Source organism: Tenrec ecaudatus, chromosome 5 (genome assembly GCF_050624435.1).
Source record: "Tenrec ecaudatus isolate mTenEca1 chromosome 5, mTenEca1.hap1, whole genome shotgun sequence".
In the NCBI taxonomy this organism is placed as follows: domain Eukaryota; kingdom Metazoa; phylum Chordata; class Mammalia; order Afrosoricida; family Tenrecidae; genus Tenrec; species Tenrec ecaudatus.
Window position 1 is genome coordinate 112377661 of NC_134534.1, and position 17544 is coordinate 112395204.

The 17544-nt window shown below is 44.0% G+C and overlaps 1 pseudogene; it reads left to right on the forward strand.

Annotated features, from left to right (window-relative positions):
• The first annotated feature begins 6882 nt into the window (after positions 1-6882).
• LOC142448896 (transcription factor BTF3 pseudogene) lies at positions 6883-7644 on the forward strand (annotated as a pseudogene).
• The last annotated feature ends 9900 nt before the right edge of the window (positions 7645-17544 follow it).

Genomic DNA, 17544 nt, shown 5'->3' on the forward strand with positions numbered 1-17544 from the left:
CCATCCAGCAGGGAAGAGAAGGGTGGAATGTTGCTCTGGAGAGGCCAACAGAAGAGGACAGCACTGTGTTATAAGGTGCAGGGAATGAACAATGAGCAAACACTATAGTCAGTAAAACTATGCTCCTGGGACAGGGAAAAGGGATTCTCGGAAGACATTGCATTAGCTTTCCATAAGCAATTTATGAAAGAGAAGAAGGAAGACGGAGAAAGGGTAATGGTTCATTACTCTATACCTAACCAAGATAAGACCCTACAGAATTTGTTTTCTATTGATCAGACATAGAGCTGACTCCTGTCCAAAGGGAATGAGACATTTTCAAGAGTAAATGATGCAACTTCTTCAGAGGAGCTTGGTCCTTCTCAAACTTACTTTGGAGCCAGCATGTGGTCACTTAGGGGAATTATCAACACACCAAACTATAAAGTGAACCTCTTTTTGTCTGCAGGTATTTCTTGGTTTGAAAACCTAGCGGGTGAGGGGTGGGGAGGGCAGACTCTTTGGTCTCTCCTCTGCCTTACCTCCATCACAGCATGCATCTGGCCTACCCAGCCCTCCCCCATGAACCTCTTCTGTCTATCACACTTCCCACTCCACTGCTCAACCACAGTTTCCATTAGTGCAGGATCCAAGACGCTGGCTACATTGATTTTCTTAAAAGGTTTTAAAAGGCTCGGTCAAGATGTTCACTGACAAGTTCTTCCATTTCACAAGGCTCAGCCTGTAAGATGAGCTGGGATGGTGCATATTCAGTTGCTTCCCAGTCTAAACCTCACCACATTGTGGGCACAAAGCAAAGTCAAGCTATTCTAGGTAGGAGACTTGCCGGAACCACAAATCATGTTTATTTACTAATGCATGTCTTTTGTCTCCTTCCCTAGATCAAGGCTCACACAAGCAGGAGTCATGTTTGCCTTGTTCAGCATGCATCCTCAGAGCCAAGCACCGTGCCTGATAACTACTTAGCTGACTAAAACTAACTGCTAAACACTCAATTCCACCTCATAGCAACCCTGTAGGACAGGGTAGAACTGCCAACCCCCTACACCACCTGGGTTCCTCCTGGCCCATCCTAGGCCTCCAGAAACCCAGTTGCCATCAAGTAGACACTAACTCATGACAATCCCATGTGTGTCCAGGTAGAACAGTGCTCCACAGGGTTTTTAAAGGCGGGTGTCTAAGTCTTTCTTCCATAGACCTTTCTTCCATGGTGTCTCTAGGTAGTCTCATAACATTTTGGTTAGCAGCTGAGTGCATCCACAGTTTGCCCATGGAGCGGCCACAGTCAGCTAAATGCACACTAAATAAACAAATGGCTGGGTGTGACGTCCTCTCTTGGAGCTCTTGTTGGGTAGCACCTGGCCTAAATCAGCCCTCTCTCTAACCTAGTCATCGCTGTCACCAGGAAGTAAACTTGGTATAAGTTAATGGGGGCTAATAGGTGCTCCAGAACTCTGGTGGCATAGTTATAACAAGTTGAGCTGCTAACCACAGGGTCAGAAGTTTGAAAGCACCAGCCTCTTCATGGGAGGAAAACAGGACTTTCTACTCCAAAAATCCACACAGGCAGCTGTGTGTGTCCTGCCCTATAGGGTGACCATGAATCAAAATTGATTCAATGATAGTGAATTTGGTGGTGGTGATTTTTTTTAATGGGTACCCTTACAATCTCTCTCTGTGTCCCTGAAAAGCTGCAAGGCAAGGTACAAAAGTAGAGTCTGAGACCTTACTTGACATCACAAACTCCATGTTGTACAAAGCCAGGCAGCCCAGTGGTGAGTCCACATTATTTCACCTAGCCCACAGCATCTTCCTGACCACACTGACCAGACCCCACCTTTCTCTGTTCTGCACAGACCTTTGCAATGCTCTCCAAGCCCCACGAACGCAACAATACTGAGCGCTCCTCAGACTTTGGCTACCAGTAAGAAAATACAATTGAGGATTGGATGGAAAATAATTAAATGCTATCTTTTTTAAATTATTGAGAAGTCAACCATGCACGGTACATTTTTTACATCAAAATTGAGTACACATATAAAGTGCTTATTATCCTTAAATATAGTTGGTTAGTTCAAAAAACAAAATGAAGAAAGGCATATCTCGAGTTGTACCCTTTCACTATACTTATTCAATCTGTTTCCTGAGGAAATAATTCAAACAGCTGGACAATATGAAAAAGAACATGGCATCAGAATTGGAGGAAGGTGTACTTATATAATAAAGTGCTTATTCATATTGTCCAGGTATATTAAGAACCTGCAATACACAGATGATAGTCTTGCTTCATGAAAGCTAGGAGGCACTTGCTGATGAAAATCAAAGACTATCGCCTTCAGGATGAATTGCAACTCAACTTAAAGACAAAAAAAATCCTCACCATTGAACCAAAAGACAAAATCATGTTAAATAGAGAAAATGTTTTGTTGTCGAGGATTTTCATATGGATCCACAATCGATGCTCATGGAAGCAGCAATCAGGAAATCAAACAAGGTATTGCACTAGGCACATTTGAAAGCTGTCCCTCAGAGGACTAAGATACCTGGTGCAAGCCATGGCATTTTCCATCACCTCATCCACATGTGAGAGCTGGGTAATGACTAAGGAAGACCACGGAAAAACTTATGCATTCGAATTTGATGTTGGCCAATCCAGCTAGACCGGAAAACATACATTGGTACAGATAAACACTCTCGACGCGTGGAATTCGGGACAGATACAACCTCGGGAACAGTAGCGGGAGCAGCGACATCATCAGCGGGAGGCACTGAAAGGGCCATGCATCATCAGGAGAACACACAAACCTGTCTCCAGAGAAGTACAGCCGAAATGCCCATTGCAGGGAGGGTGGCGAAACTTCATCTCACATGCTTGGATGTATTATCAGGAAAAACCAATTCCTACAAAGGGACATCATGCTGGGTCATCAAAAAGGGGAAGGCCATTGAACAAAAGGATAAACAAAACAACTGCAAGAATGTCACTGCATTTCTTTCCACTGTACATAGGGACACTGTGCATCAGGGGCAACCCAACAGCACCTCGCAGCAAAAAAAAAAAAAACCAACCCACATTGTCTGGTACATTTAAAAAATCAAAATATTCAGCCACCAGTTCATTTAGTGATCTGTAATCGTATCATATTGTTATTAGTATCATTATAGCTACTGTCTGTTGAGGCTTATGCTAGGTGTCTTTTACATGTCTGTAATTATCATTAACCATTTGTATGGTAGAATGATTACCCTACTTTGGAGGAAAAATGGTCAGCAGTGCCTCTAGGTGAGTTATCCCACTGGGAAATGCTACAGCAGATTGCTTCTCAATACCTCCAGGACAATCTCCATCACGACATGGCGTTAAACTCAGTAATGAACTACTACCTCCTAATTTTGCTCTAGGTCTGTTCATGGCACAGTTTGTGCTATCTAACCTAAAGGTTGGCAGGGAGAAGCCAGAGAGTCCTCCCATAAAGAAGAGCCTGGTAATCGGCTTCCATGCAGAACCAGGAAAAAAACCCAACTCAGTGTCCCCGAGTCTATTCCAACTCCTATAAAACAGGGTAGAGCTGCCCACTGTGAGTTTCCAAGACTGTTTATAGGAGCAGAAAGCCCCATCGGTCTCCCACAGCACAGCTGGTGGTTTTGAACTGCTGACCTTGCAGTTAGCAGCCCAATGCGTAACCACTTCACCACCAGGACTCCTTCCATTAAGAATGCAGTCAAGACAATCTTCCGGTGGCACAGATCGATTCTGCACACATAGGGTCCCCGAGAGTTGGAGAGGACTCAATAGCAATGGGTTTGGTTGTTCGGGTGTCTTTTTGTGTTTTTGTTTGTTTGGTTGCTCTGTTTTTAATCTTCCCATTGATATGTAACCCTATTCTTTTTTCCTTTCAAACCATTGTATTAGGACCTAATTCAGATATCATACCATTCCATAATTCAATCATATCAAGCAGTGTGGTACAATAATGACCACAATCTGTTTCAAAGCATTTTCTTTCTTCTTGTCCTGCTTGAAATCAGCTCTCTCTTACCCCCACCCACTCCCCCTGCTGTAGCCCCCCCCCCTCAGGAACCCTTATTCTAGTTATTGTCTCTATAGATTCACCCATCCTAGCTTTCCTGTACTGAAAAACATAGAAAAGGACATATCAGAGAGTCAAGAAGGTGTAGCCCTAATCTTTACTGAGTGGGAAAAAATAAAAACATCTCCATTTAATCTGGGATATATTTATTTGTGTTAACATTTCTAAAATTCATTAGATTTAACATGAATAATCTATAGAAAGCATCTAGAGAAAGAGAGTAATGCTTCTCTTCATAATCCCAGTTCCCCCTGTTATCTGGAAGGCAGAGTTTCTATGAAACCTTTCAAAAGCCCAAATGGTGTAAAATGAAGAAGCAATTACCATTAATTTATATGGAAAAATTTGAGGACATTCCTTAATCCAAAAGTTAACCTGCCAAATAACATATAAAACCTAAAATGCCCCTGACATACAGTAAAACCAGGGATGATCAGATACACACACAGCTGATATAAAGTAGAAATAAGTACTGTACATACTTGAGTATAAGTCGACCCAAATATCAACTGAGGCACCTAATTTTACCATAAAAAACTGCATTAAAAATGTGCTGACAATAATGGGAAAAGGAAGAAGGGGGAGGGAGAAAAGGGGGTGTTGAAAGTGAAATCATAATGGAGGGAGCAGGGCACTAATCCACCCAGGGGGAGAGTACTGGTCTTGTCTCCACAGATCCAGATCGGAGTGGGTGTGCAGACCCTGCCATGATGTACCAAATCATAAGGACAGTGTGGCCACAAAGAGAGCTACAGGGCTGACTCCAACCAGAGCCAGACTGATCCCCTCCTGGAAGTGGGTGTGGAGGAGAGGGAACTGAACCTACAGGTTGGGGAGAGGAGCTAGCATGCCACACTCACACAGAGGCTGGCCAAGAGGGAGGAAGAGAAAGAGAGAGTGGGACTGGACCCCACGCTGACACACCAGGCTAGGAGGATGACATCCCTGTGGGGAGCTAATGGGACACAGAGGGAATTGGACAACAGCAACAGTATGTGCCACGCTGTCCCCTTACTGGAGCAGCCTGTGACAGAGGACATTTCTGGGGTCACATGGTAGGAGGCAGCACGGTCTGAACCCCCCCAAAACCGAGCAAACCAAGAAGGGGCCATCCCAGATCAGCAGCTACAGCAAGGCAGAGCTATGAGCTCTTGAGGAACCCCCAAGGGGCATGCTGGGCCAAGAAAGGCAGCTCCTGGACAGTCTGAAGGCCAGTGAACAGACCCAGGATTTTTGTAGATTTCTTCTCTCTCTTTATTTTATATAATTTTATTGTTTATTGTTCATTTACTATTTTCATCTTTTTAATCAGTTGGGGCTATGTCATAGTCGGTGTACCTACCTGTATAGGATAGGCACGGGAGGCATGCCCGAGGAGAGAGCAGTGGCACCAACAGCTCCTGGGAGCCCTGGGAGGAGAGGGCGGTAGGGGAAGGGGGCCGTGAACAGGCTTCACTATGGACAGGGGTACAACTCAGGTGCTGGAGTCAATAACAAGGAGATAGGGATCCGAGGAGGGGTGGTGTGTGTGGGGTGGGGTGCGGTGTGTCGGAGCAACAGCAAACTACCTAAGAGGAGGTACCAAGAGGCGGAAATAAGAAGAAAGTGACAGTAGGTCAGGAGGAAGTTAAAAGGAAACAGAGGAAGGACCAAGGAAGCAAAGCAATGGAAAGAAGCATAAACAAAGTGTTGTACATATGTAAATACATCAATACACAAAAATAGAGGTATTGGCCCATGAACATATATTTATATGGCAATACACTGAAGTAGGGGATGGACTTTGGGCCTCTGCTCATACCCTCCCTCAATACAAGAACCCTTTGTTCTAGCCAATCGGCACTCTGAGATGTTCACCCTCCCGCCACAATCACTGAAAACAAACGTGAAGAGGCAAAACTGGCAAATGTGGAGAAGAAGACCCATGGTGCCCAGCTATTAAAAGATATAGCGTCTGGGGCCTTAAAGACTTGAAGTTGCACAAGCCATGATTCAGCAGTTGAAGCAGCAAGTCCACATGGAAGAAGCACATCACCAGTGTGATCATGAGGAGCCATAGGATCAGTAATAGACATCAGCAGACACTTAACAAACAAAAACATATTGTTGAGAATGAGGGGGGCTGGAGCAGAGATCCAAAGTCCACGTGTAGAGACGGTGGCAAACAATCTCCCCACAGAGGGCCCACAAGGAGGAGATGAGTCACCAGGGTGCAGTAAAACATTCCTTGAGGCTTCCTCACCTCCCCGACTCCCCCACTACCATGACCCCAGTGCTGCTTCCCAATTTACTCTAGACCGGAACATGTCCACAGGGATAGAAAGGGATGGGAGCTCATGACACACAGAATCCAGGAACAGGAGTGGGAATAGTGATACCAGAAGGGGAGAGGGGAGAGGAAAGGAGAAAGGGAGAACCAATCGCAATGATCGACACATTACCATACACCCCCAACAGGGGAAGAACAACAGACAACATGGGGGGAGGGAGACAGCGGTCGGTGTGAGAGATGAAGATAATAACAATGTACAAACTACCAGGGGTTATGAGGGTGGGGGTGGGGAAAGAGCTGATACCAAGGGCTGGATAGAAAGTAAATGTCTAGAAAAAGAATGAGGGCAACATATGCATAAACATGCGTGATTCAACTGATGGATGGATGGTGATAAGAGTTTTATGAGCCCCCAATAAAATGACTTTTTTAGAGCTGCCATCTTGCATCCCCGCATGTGTGCTCCTAATCTCAGCTGGTCTGCCAAAGACCCCCTGAGTGCCAGCCCTAGCCCCCCCCGCGCGGCCCCATTTCCACTCCGACAAGATGAAAGAGACGATCATGAATCAAGAGAGACTGGCCAAACTGCAGGCACAAGTGCGCATTGGTGGGAAAGGGACTGCCCGCAGAAAGAAGAAGGTGGTTCACAGAACAGCCACAGCAGATGACAAAAAACTGCAGTTCTCCTTAAAGAAGCTCCGGGTCAACAATATCTCTGGTATTGAAGAGGTGAATATGTTTACAAACCAGGGAACAGTGATCCACTTTAACAACCCCAAAGTCCAAGCATCACTGGCTGCGAACACCTTCACCATCACCGGCCATGCTGAGACAAAGCAGCTGACAGAGATGCTCCCCAGCATCTTGAACCAGCTGGGCGCAGACAGCCTGACTAGCTTAAGGAGACTGGCTGAAGCACTGCCAAAGCAATCTATGGATGGAAAGGCCCCACTTGCTACAGGAGAAGATGATGATGATGAGGTTCCAGATCTTGTGGAGAACTTTGATGAGGCATCCAAGAATGAGGCTAACTGATTTGAGTCGACATCTGGGAAGATGAAACTTCAGGAAGTGACTTGGAGCTGCTATTTTATATGACTGCTTTTTAAATTTGTTTTGTGTATGGATCTGATAAAATCTAGATCTCTAATATTTTTAAGCCCAAGCCTTTCGGACTTTGCAGCTCTTTTATGTTTCGCTTATACATGACTCATTCTTTGAAGCCAGATAACGCTGAAGAAGCCTGGGAATAAAAGTTGAAACAGAGGTTAATAAAAAAAATGACTTTTTTAAACGTGCTGAAACGTTTGGCTTCTACACGAGTATATACGGCATGTGCAGCATAGTTCCCCAAAAAGGGGGTTGATGGCATCCATTCACCGCATAGGGTGCATGGTGCCTCTTGACCAGCTCGCTGCAAAACAACACTGGATGCTAGTTCTCCTTTTCACCTTTCTTTCTAAAAGCAAAAATCCTCTTTGGATTCCTTATCATTAGCAGAAACTGATTCTAATGTAGGTCTTTAATAAAAGCAAAGTGCCTTAACGTGAACTGTTGAAAGGCAGGAGCTGGCTGTCTAAGTGGCTCCTCCTTTCAAACCCTCTGCTCTCCTATTTTCATTCTTCACACTCTCTCGAGGGCTGTGCATTCTGTCCAATGAGAACTTCTGTCCAGGTTCTTGTCATATGCTCTTGCTTTGCAACGCATCCCATCAATTATTCCATCTCCGATTATTACATCTTCCGTATCTCCCTAGTCCCTTATCCTTTCCTCTCGGGCTACACACACTCTCCATGACACCTCAGAGATGGCCTTGCATCCTGAGAAGACTCATGACCTGACTGCCAGCTGCTGCTCCCTTCACCCATCCTCTTCCCCACCCACCTTCTGGAAAAAACCCACTCTGTCCAGTGGTGCACTTCCTTGCCAACCTCTTCCAGAGCTTGCTCCTATTTGGGACCACCATGCCTCCTCATGGCACCCAGGATGCCCCATGAAAATATGTGCATGATCACAGGCACAGAGCAAGAATTTGTCAGTCCTCCACTTCCTTCCGGAAACTCGTACCCTGCTGAACTCCATTTAGCTTCTCTTGGACTTGGCTCTTTGTCTCTTTTCTCTGTGGACGTCTTCTCAGTTCCCTGGACTGAGATCTATGCTGAGTGCATCTCTGCACAGAGAAGCAGAGACCTCTCACACTCTGCATCCTGCACTTGACATCTTACCAGAATGTCAATGAACCCATGCACAAACTCATCAACTCTGACGAGAGAGAAACTCAAAGCTCACTCAAGTGCTTCCCCTCGCCATAATTTGCCAGTTTCTTGGATTTGAGACTTTGCAAGCAAGCATTATAGATTCCTTTAGTAATCCATTGCTAAGAACTTACTCAATGCTGGTTTCTTCTAGGTTCCTCATCATGCTCCATCCAATCCAGCCTTTCCGGATTACATTACACCAATTGTCATCAAACTAACGCTAACTCATGGAGACCTCTGGTGTGGCAGAGCAGAACCGCGCTCCTTAAGATTTTCAGCTGCTGATTTTTCAGAAGTACATCGCCTGGACTTTCTTCTGAGGTTCCACTAGTTGAATTCAAACTACAAAGTTTGAGGGACGGTAGTCACACACATTAGCTGCTTGTACCCCACCAGAATTCCCCTAGTCCTATTTCTCTTAGCCTCGGTTCTCTAGAGAAGTAAATCCAGGCTTGGTTCTCTAGAGAAGTAAATCAAGTACATATCTGAAGTGGCTTCAAGAAGTTCAAATGGAATCAAATGCTAATGGAATTTTGTCATTAACTTAAAAAAAATACTAATCCCTCACAGAGATATTTATCTCAAGAAAATGGCTCGTGTGATTGTGGAGGCTAATAAGACTTGAAAGTATGGATAAGGTGTCAGATTGGTGGCTTCTCCTATCTCCCATGCTGCAGAGCTGAAAAATCCAAAGGTGCGGGTCAAACAGCTCCAGTCCGAAGAACCAGAGGTCAGACAATGAAGAGCCAGATGCAGGATCCAGGGACAGAAAGGACAGACAGGGCCAGAACACCCATATATATGGGATTCCGAGCGCACCCTCCACTTCCACCAGAGATTTGAGTGGCCTGAGTGAGGGTGGAGCTTGAGGAAAGGTGTGACTCCAGCTTCACCCCACCCTAATCCTGCCTCATCACCATACAGAAGTTTAGGGTGGACAACACATAAAATAGAGCACAAATATGTAATGTCACCAAATAGAAGATAATTGTATATTATCATAACCTGGGGGATAATTACATAGTATTGGGAATCACTGCCCAGCTAAGTTGGCGTCTAAAATTGTCCATCACAAGATTGAAGCTACCTTCTTTCTAGTGTTGGCCTCAAGCCCCCAAGCTGAGACCACCTCAAGAGAATCCTGCCTGACTAGCCTGCTCCACTGTCTCCTCCCCTCCTCTCTATCCTACAAACAAGAACAGAGTATGTTTCCTCAAGTCCAGCCCTGTGCTTGCCACGATCCCATCCTTCTGTAGCCAGCTGTGTGTAACAAACAGCACTCAAAGAAGAGCTCATTTGGTAGAACCTGCACAACCAACACAATAGCCAAACTGGTTCCCTATTAATGTGTGTGTGTACAACTATACATGAATATATATCACATGTATTCAAACACACACAGATCCCAAAGACCTAACTCCAACAAATGTTCAGAATAAAAAGGCATAATCAGCAGGTTGCTAGACCACAAGCCTCTTCATAAATCTGTTCTTCAAGTAGTTCCTCATTTAAATAAGAGGGGATAAAACTCTTTTTAGTTCCACAAATTTAATTGATTTTTTAAAATTTTCATTTCACACCAAATAGGTAGCTGACATGCACCCATGATCTCCATTTCTCTAAATGTTAACACCAAAGAAAACACACTGGGGGCTCAACCACCACATCACTGGCATTCAAAAGTCAGAGTTTAAAAATTTAGAGCTTTCCCCTAAATCCAAAATGCTAGCTTCCCTTGGACCCTCAGCTGATTGGGTAATGCTGGGGTCAGCAGGACACAGCAATGACCTAGCTAGAGAATGAATGATGGCTGCTTCCCTTGGTTCAGGCCACCCACTCAGATCATACTCACACCGCTAGAACTTAGTGCTCTGAGGTCATGTCTCAGACCCCATTCACACCCCTCCGTCCGGTTGTCACACTGTGGTGGGTGACACAGTGTCACACTTGTATCTTGCTATGATGCTGGAAGCTCTGTTACCAATACTTCAAGTACCAGCAGGGATCCCTAGGGCACAGCTTTCAGGAGTTTCCAGACTAAGGTTAGAAAATCAGGCCCGGTGATCTACTTCTCAAAATTTGGCAATGAAAGCCCTCTGGATGACAACAGAAGGTTGTCTGGGAGAGTGGAAGGATGAGCCCAGGCACACCAACCATCATGACGATGTCTCAAGATTTAGCCAGGTTTTGTTCTGTTGTAGGTAAGGTCGCCAGCCAACTTGATAGCAAAAAACCACAACAACCTGGCCCCCTAGGAATGGGAGGCTTGGGATCCTGGTTTAAATAATGCAGAGGAATTTCATCTATATTAAAACATACATCAAGTGGCTGCAGAGCCCTTTGACACACAGAGTGTGCCCCCCAAGTTCACCATGAGAAGGTCCACTGACCTTTTGGGACTCCAATTAAGGAACACATTTGTTTCAGAAGGCACATTCTCAACTTGTTGGGCCCATCCAATGTCACGGGAGGCTCCAAATATCAGCCACTTCACATGGACTCCGCCGACAAGACTTGCCGCCACAAAAGAACGTATGACATGGCTGGAATAGATTTTGTGTTTTTGTACAATGAAAGTAGTACTCCATGTCCATCCAAGTGTTTACAATTCCCTTGTTAACAATGTGTTCTAGTGCATTACCAGGAATGCAAGTTAAAATTACTTGTTCTGACCTCTGAGATCATTTTTGTTTTCTTAAGAACTCTAGGACATGCGCAATTAGATCACAAAATGTGCATTTATATCAAATTCTTAGCATGTCTCAGCCCTTGAAGCCCCTATTCTATTTTGACTTTTGGTTTCAATTCTAATTTTCTGCTCTGCATCTCATATATTTTATGATAAACAGCTGCAATGGAGTTTTTGTTGTTGTTCGATTTTTATCAGTGAGATTAAATCGTTGACATCTCTTCTATTTTCATTCCCAAGAATATCATCTTTTGCTGAACCAGCAGGAGTGTCAAAAGTGTCAATTGACTGGGCCTCTCTGTTCTCTGCCTTGGGGACTGGAACACCCACTTTGGGCTGACTGGTTATTTTGGCTTTCCTAATTCTGCGCCAATGACTTGGCATTACTTTTCATACTCTTGCCTAAGTCCTCGCCAGAGTGTCGATTTGCCTTTCACGAATTAAATAAGAAAAGAGCACACTACCAGGGAGCGGACTCCGACTCCCAGGGACCCTGGGTAGGGTTTCCAAGGCTGTAAAGCTTCGTGGCAGCAGATAGACTCAGGTTTCTCCCACCGAGCATCTGGTGGGTTTGAACCACTGACCTTGTGGTCAGCAGACCAACACTTACCGACATCATCATCAGGGCTCCTTTTAGAAGCGGGCTCTGGTCAGAGCTCATTTACTCCTGTGCTCTCCACGGAGGCAACAGCACTTCATGGGGGCATTTGTTCCCGTCGGAGACACTCTAGCATCTTCCATAAGGGGAAGCTGCAGCCACAACCAACACTCACTGGACCCCACACGTTCCGTTTCTTAACGGAATCCACCCACACCCTTCACTTGCTGCATTCCCAACCCTAGCAGCTGGAGGGGACAGAGCCACAGGACACGACTGCCACAGTTAGAAGCATTTTAAGACTCTTCCCCAGACCCTACCTGTGGGCTGCCGACCCCTTTGTCAGCCGAGCAGCCTCCTCCATAAACTGCACATGCGCTCTGGCTTTCCCACCCAGCCAAGGCGCCTTCCTGAGGCACAGCACAGGCCCTGCACCCGGGAACCCAGGAATCAATCCATTCCCTGGAGAACACCAGAGGGCAAGTTGCCATCCTGCTCGGCTGGGTGGCCTGAGAGGAATGTGACTGTTGCCCTTGGTATGGCAGCCTCACATTCCCAGCCTTATGTGAGAATCACAATTAACCCCACCGCCACACCACATAAAATGCCACCCACAGCCCTAAGCACTTTGGAATTTTTGAAGCTGTCAAGCACCTTGTGTTAAACTTTTAAGCAAATTCCACTGATCATTCACCAAAAGCGTGCAGAGTAACTGTCTGCATTTCTTAAAAAATAACATTTTCTGTTTTCAGTAAAGGTATGTGCAGTGTCAGAAATGTAGTCTTAGTAATGCTGTGGATGGCAGCGAAGACTGCACTTTGTATGAAAATGACAGCAGTGATGGTGATGACGGCGATCTCAGCGAGGACAGCGTCTATGATGACCTCACACCAGATGAAGCTCTGCATTGGGATACGGATGATGAATCCAGTTTTGAAGGATTTTAATGCTTTATATTTTAGTTTGGTTGCTGATTGAGCTCAGGGAATAGTACTCTTAAGGTATCATTGTTGATACCTTATCGTTTTTGTTGAACCTATTTTCCACTTAATGTGCTGGTTTAATAATGTTAAATGTCTTGTCCGTTTATTTATGTTTTATATCTAAAATAAATATTTAAATACATTACCCCACTGATGTCTCAGTTTTTAGTAATTTTATTTTCATTTGTTTTGATTACTGAAACTCAACAATAGCTTCTGCATTTTCCACCCTAGGCTTATACTCAAGTCAATCAGTTTTTCTGGTTTCCCAGGTAATAATTAGGTACCTCGGTTTATACTCAGGTCAGCTTATATTCGAGTATATACAGTATGTGTGTGTATACACATACACATACACAAACATACATATATATTAAAATGTATACACAGTATATCAACAATTTCTACACAAACTGCTCTGTGGCCTTGGTAATGATCTCACAGTGTGTACATATTCTTAGTATTTCTATGTTACCTGTTAATTTTCCATGCATTGTGTTTCCCTCACTGTTATAGTCTCATATTTGTTTAAAAGTAACTGCTGACTACTTGATTTCATATAGGTGATTTTTTTAAAACAGTAATTATGGGGGATAGTTATTATTTTGTGAGCCAATCAATCCTTTTTTCCCCTCTTTTTCTTTTTTTAAATCATTTTATTGGGGGCTTGTAGAATTCTTATCACAATTCAGACATACATCCATTGTGTCAAGCACATTTGTTGCCACCATCATTCTCAAAATGTTTTCTTTCTACTTGAGCCCTTGATATCAGCTCCTCATTCACGCCCCCTCTTCACTCCCCCTTCATGAGCCCTTGATAATTTATAAATTACTATTATTTTGTCATATTTTACACTGTCTGACGTCTCCCATTACCCACGTTCCTGCTGTCTGTCGACCAGGGAGGAGGTTATATATAAATCCTTGTAGTTGGTTCCCCCTTTCCACCCCACCCTCCCTCCAACCTCCCAATATTGTCACTCTCACCACTGGTCATGAAGGGATCATCTGCCCTGGATTCCCTGTGTTTCCAGTTCTTATCTGTACCAATGTACATCCTCTGGTCTAGCCAGATTTGTAAGGTAGAATTGGGATCATGATAGTGGGTGGAGATTAAGCATTTAGGAACTAGAGGAAAGTTGTATGTTTCATCATTGCTAGACTGCACCCTGACTGGCTTGACTCCTTGACACAGACTTTCTGTAATTGGATGCCCTGTTGCCTACAGATGGGGTTTGGGTCCCCACTCCGCACTCCCCCTCATTCACAATTACATTTTTGTTCTTTAATACCTAATCCCTTCGACACCTGTGATCACACAGGCTGGTGTGCTTTTTCCACATGGGCTTTGTTGCTTCTCAGCTAGATGGCTGCTTATTTACCTGCAAGCCTTTAAGACCCCAGATGCTTTATCTTTTGATAGTCGGGAACCATCAGCTTTCTTCACCACATTTGCTTATGCCCCCACTTTGTCTTCAGCAATCCCGTCGGGAAAGTGCGCATCAAAGAATGCCAGTTTAATAGAACAAAGTGTTCTTGCATTGAGGGAGTACTTGAGTAGAGAGCCAATGTCCATCTGCTACCTTAATACTAAATCTATAAATATATGTACATAAATCTATTTCCCCATCCTCATATATAAATATATTTATATCTATACATGCGTTTACTTAGACCTCTATAAATGCCCTTTGGAGCATTATGCTTTTTAAAGAACTACAAAAACTTAAGAACTCACTGCCATTGAGTTGATTCCAACTCATAGTGATTCTGTAGGGCAGGATTCTGCAGAAACCTCCTTCTGTGAGTTTTCAAGACTCTAAGACTTTATGGGAGCAGATAGCCTAATTTTCCTCTTGAGGAATGGCTAATGGTTTCAAACCATTAACCTGGTATTTAGCAGCCCAATATGTAATCCACTACACCACCTCCAACTATCTATAGGGGATCACATTGACAAAAGCAACTCCAGAGATTAGGGGACAATGAATTTATGTTGAAGGGGGTGGAAATACTTAGAAATGGAGAGTGAAATGGTTGTACAACTTGAAGAATGTAATCAATGCCATTAAATTGAACATGTAAAAACTATTGAATTTATGTATGTTTTGCTCTATATATTCTCAAAAAGTGACAAAATGAAATTGTTTTTAAAAAGAGCAAGAGAGAAGGAGACCAAAGATTCACAGTAGAAACTAGTTTATAGGACAAGTAGTCTACACGAACCACTGCCTCATCTACTCTGACAGCAGAACTAGATGGTGCCCAGCGATCACATTCTGTGATTCTAATCAGGGCCATATACAAGATGAACCTGAATAGAACACGTGAGGAGAATGTGGAGAGCCTCAAGCTCCTACAAGACATAAAACTCAAAACCTCAATAAAAAATATGAAACAACAGCAACAGACTGACTGTACTTGAGACTAGAGGACTCCCTGGACCGTTTCCCTGACCTCAAACCTTGAGGTCACTTTGTAGCTTTAAAAAGGATTGATTGCCTCCTAGTTCTTTATTTTTACTTTTACTTTCCTCTTGTCCCACTATCATGCTCAGCTTTCATTTGGGTTTCAGTAATTTCTATTGGTTATGTTCCCCTTGCTGAATCCCTACCAGGCCTCTCACACCCTCCTTGCCACTAATTTTGGATCACTTGTTGCTCACTTGTCCCTGGGATGGTCAACACCACCTCCTTTCCCCTATCTTCCCCCTCCCATGTCCCCCTGGAACCATCGGTCCATTGTTTTCTCCTCCAGACTGTTCATCCAGCCTATCTTATCTAGATAGATCTGCAGATATAATAATATGCACCAAAACACAAGGCATAGCAAGATAAAGAGACAAGAGAACACGACGGTGACAAAAAAGAAAACCAATGACCCAGAGAAGAATAAATTAAAATTTTTTAAAAGAAAAGGGGCTTAAGTGGAGAGCAAATGTTTTGAGAAAGATGAGGGCAATGAATGTACAAATGTGCTTTGCACAATTGATGTATGTATGGATTGGGATAAGAGTTGTATGAGCCCCCAATAAAAGTAGATTTTTTAAAAAACATAATGCTCAAAACAGACCTCCTTTACTGGTTAAGCAAAATTATTGCTTGGCTTTAAGATGACTGCAGGGAATGGTTTTGGCTTAAAGTGTAATGAATATTTTCATTTTTAAAATGTTTATCTATAGAAATCAAAAGTATGAACAACAAAAGGCAAAGCAGATAAATTGAACTTCATCAAAAAGTAAAACCTTTGAGCCTCAAAAGATTTCTTTTGATGGGGAAATAGATCTATGTGTCTATATTTATAGGTCAAGTATTAAGGTGGCGGAAGGACCTTGGGCCTCTACTCAAACACTCCCTCAATGCATGAATACCTTCTTTTATTAAATTGGAACTCTATGATGCTCACTCTCCCGACACAATGGCTAGAGCCAAAGTGGGTGAACAAGTAAATGTGGTGAAGAAAGCTGATGGTGCCCAGCTATCAAAAGAGATAGTGACTGGGGTCTTAAAGGCTTGAAGATAAACAAGCGGCCATCTAGCTCAGAAGCAACAAAGTCCACAAGGAAGAACACACCAGCCTGTGTGATTGAGTGGTCCCGAAGGGATCAGTTACCAGGCATCAAAGAACAAAAAATCATATCATTGACTGCACACTTCCATGATAGGATCGCTGAAGACAAATGGGTGCATAAGCAAATGTGGTGAAGAAAGCGGATGGTGCCCGGCTATCAAAAGAGATAGTGTCTGGGGTCTTAAAGGCTTGAAGGTGAACAAGCGGCCATCTAGCTCAGAAGCAAAAAAGCCCGCATGGAAAAAGCACACCGGCCAGTGCGATCACGAGGTGCCAAGGTACCGGGTATAAGGCATCATGCAAAAAAAAAAAAAAAGATATAAGTGTGTGTATGTATGTGTATATGTATATATGTATATGTATATATATATATATATACCATATTAAAAGAAGGGGGAAGCGCAGAGTGGAGACCCAAGGCCCAAGTGTCGGCCAATGGAGATCCCCTCATAGAGGGGTTTAGGAGAGGAGATGGGTTAATTAGGGTGCAAGGTAGTACCGATGAAGAACACAGCTTTCCCCCAGATCCTGGATGCTTCCTCCCCCCAACTACCATGATCCGAATTCTACCTTGCAGGGCTGGATAGGACAGAGGCTGTACACTGGTACATATGAGGGCTGGAGGTACAGGGAATCCAGGGTGGATGATACCTTCAGGACCAAGGGTGTGAGGGACGATGCTGGGAGAGTGGAGGGTGAGTGGGTTGGAAAGGGGGAACTGATTACAAGGATCCACATGTGACTTCTTCCCTGGGAGAGGGACAGCAGAGAAGGGGGGAAGGGAGACCCCGGATAGGGCAAGATATGACAAAATAAGGAGGTATAAATTACCAAGGGCACATGAGGGAGGGGGGAAAGGGGAGGGAGGGGAAAAAAAAGAGGACCTGATGCAAGGGGCTTAAGTGGAGAGCAAATGCCTTGAGAATGATTGGGGCAGGGAATGTATGGATGTGCTTTATACAATTGATGTATGTATATGTATGGATTGTGATAAGAGTTCTATGAGTCCCTAATAAAATGTAAAAAAAGAAAAGAGGAGAAAAAAATGATTAGGGCAAAGACTGTACAGATGTGCTTTATA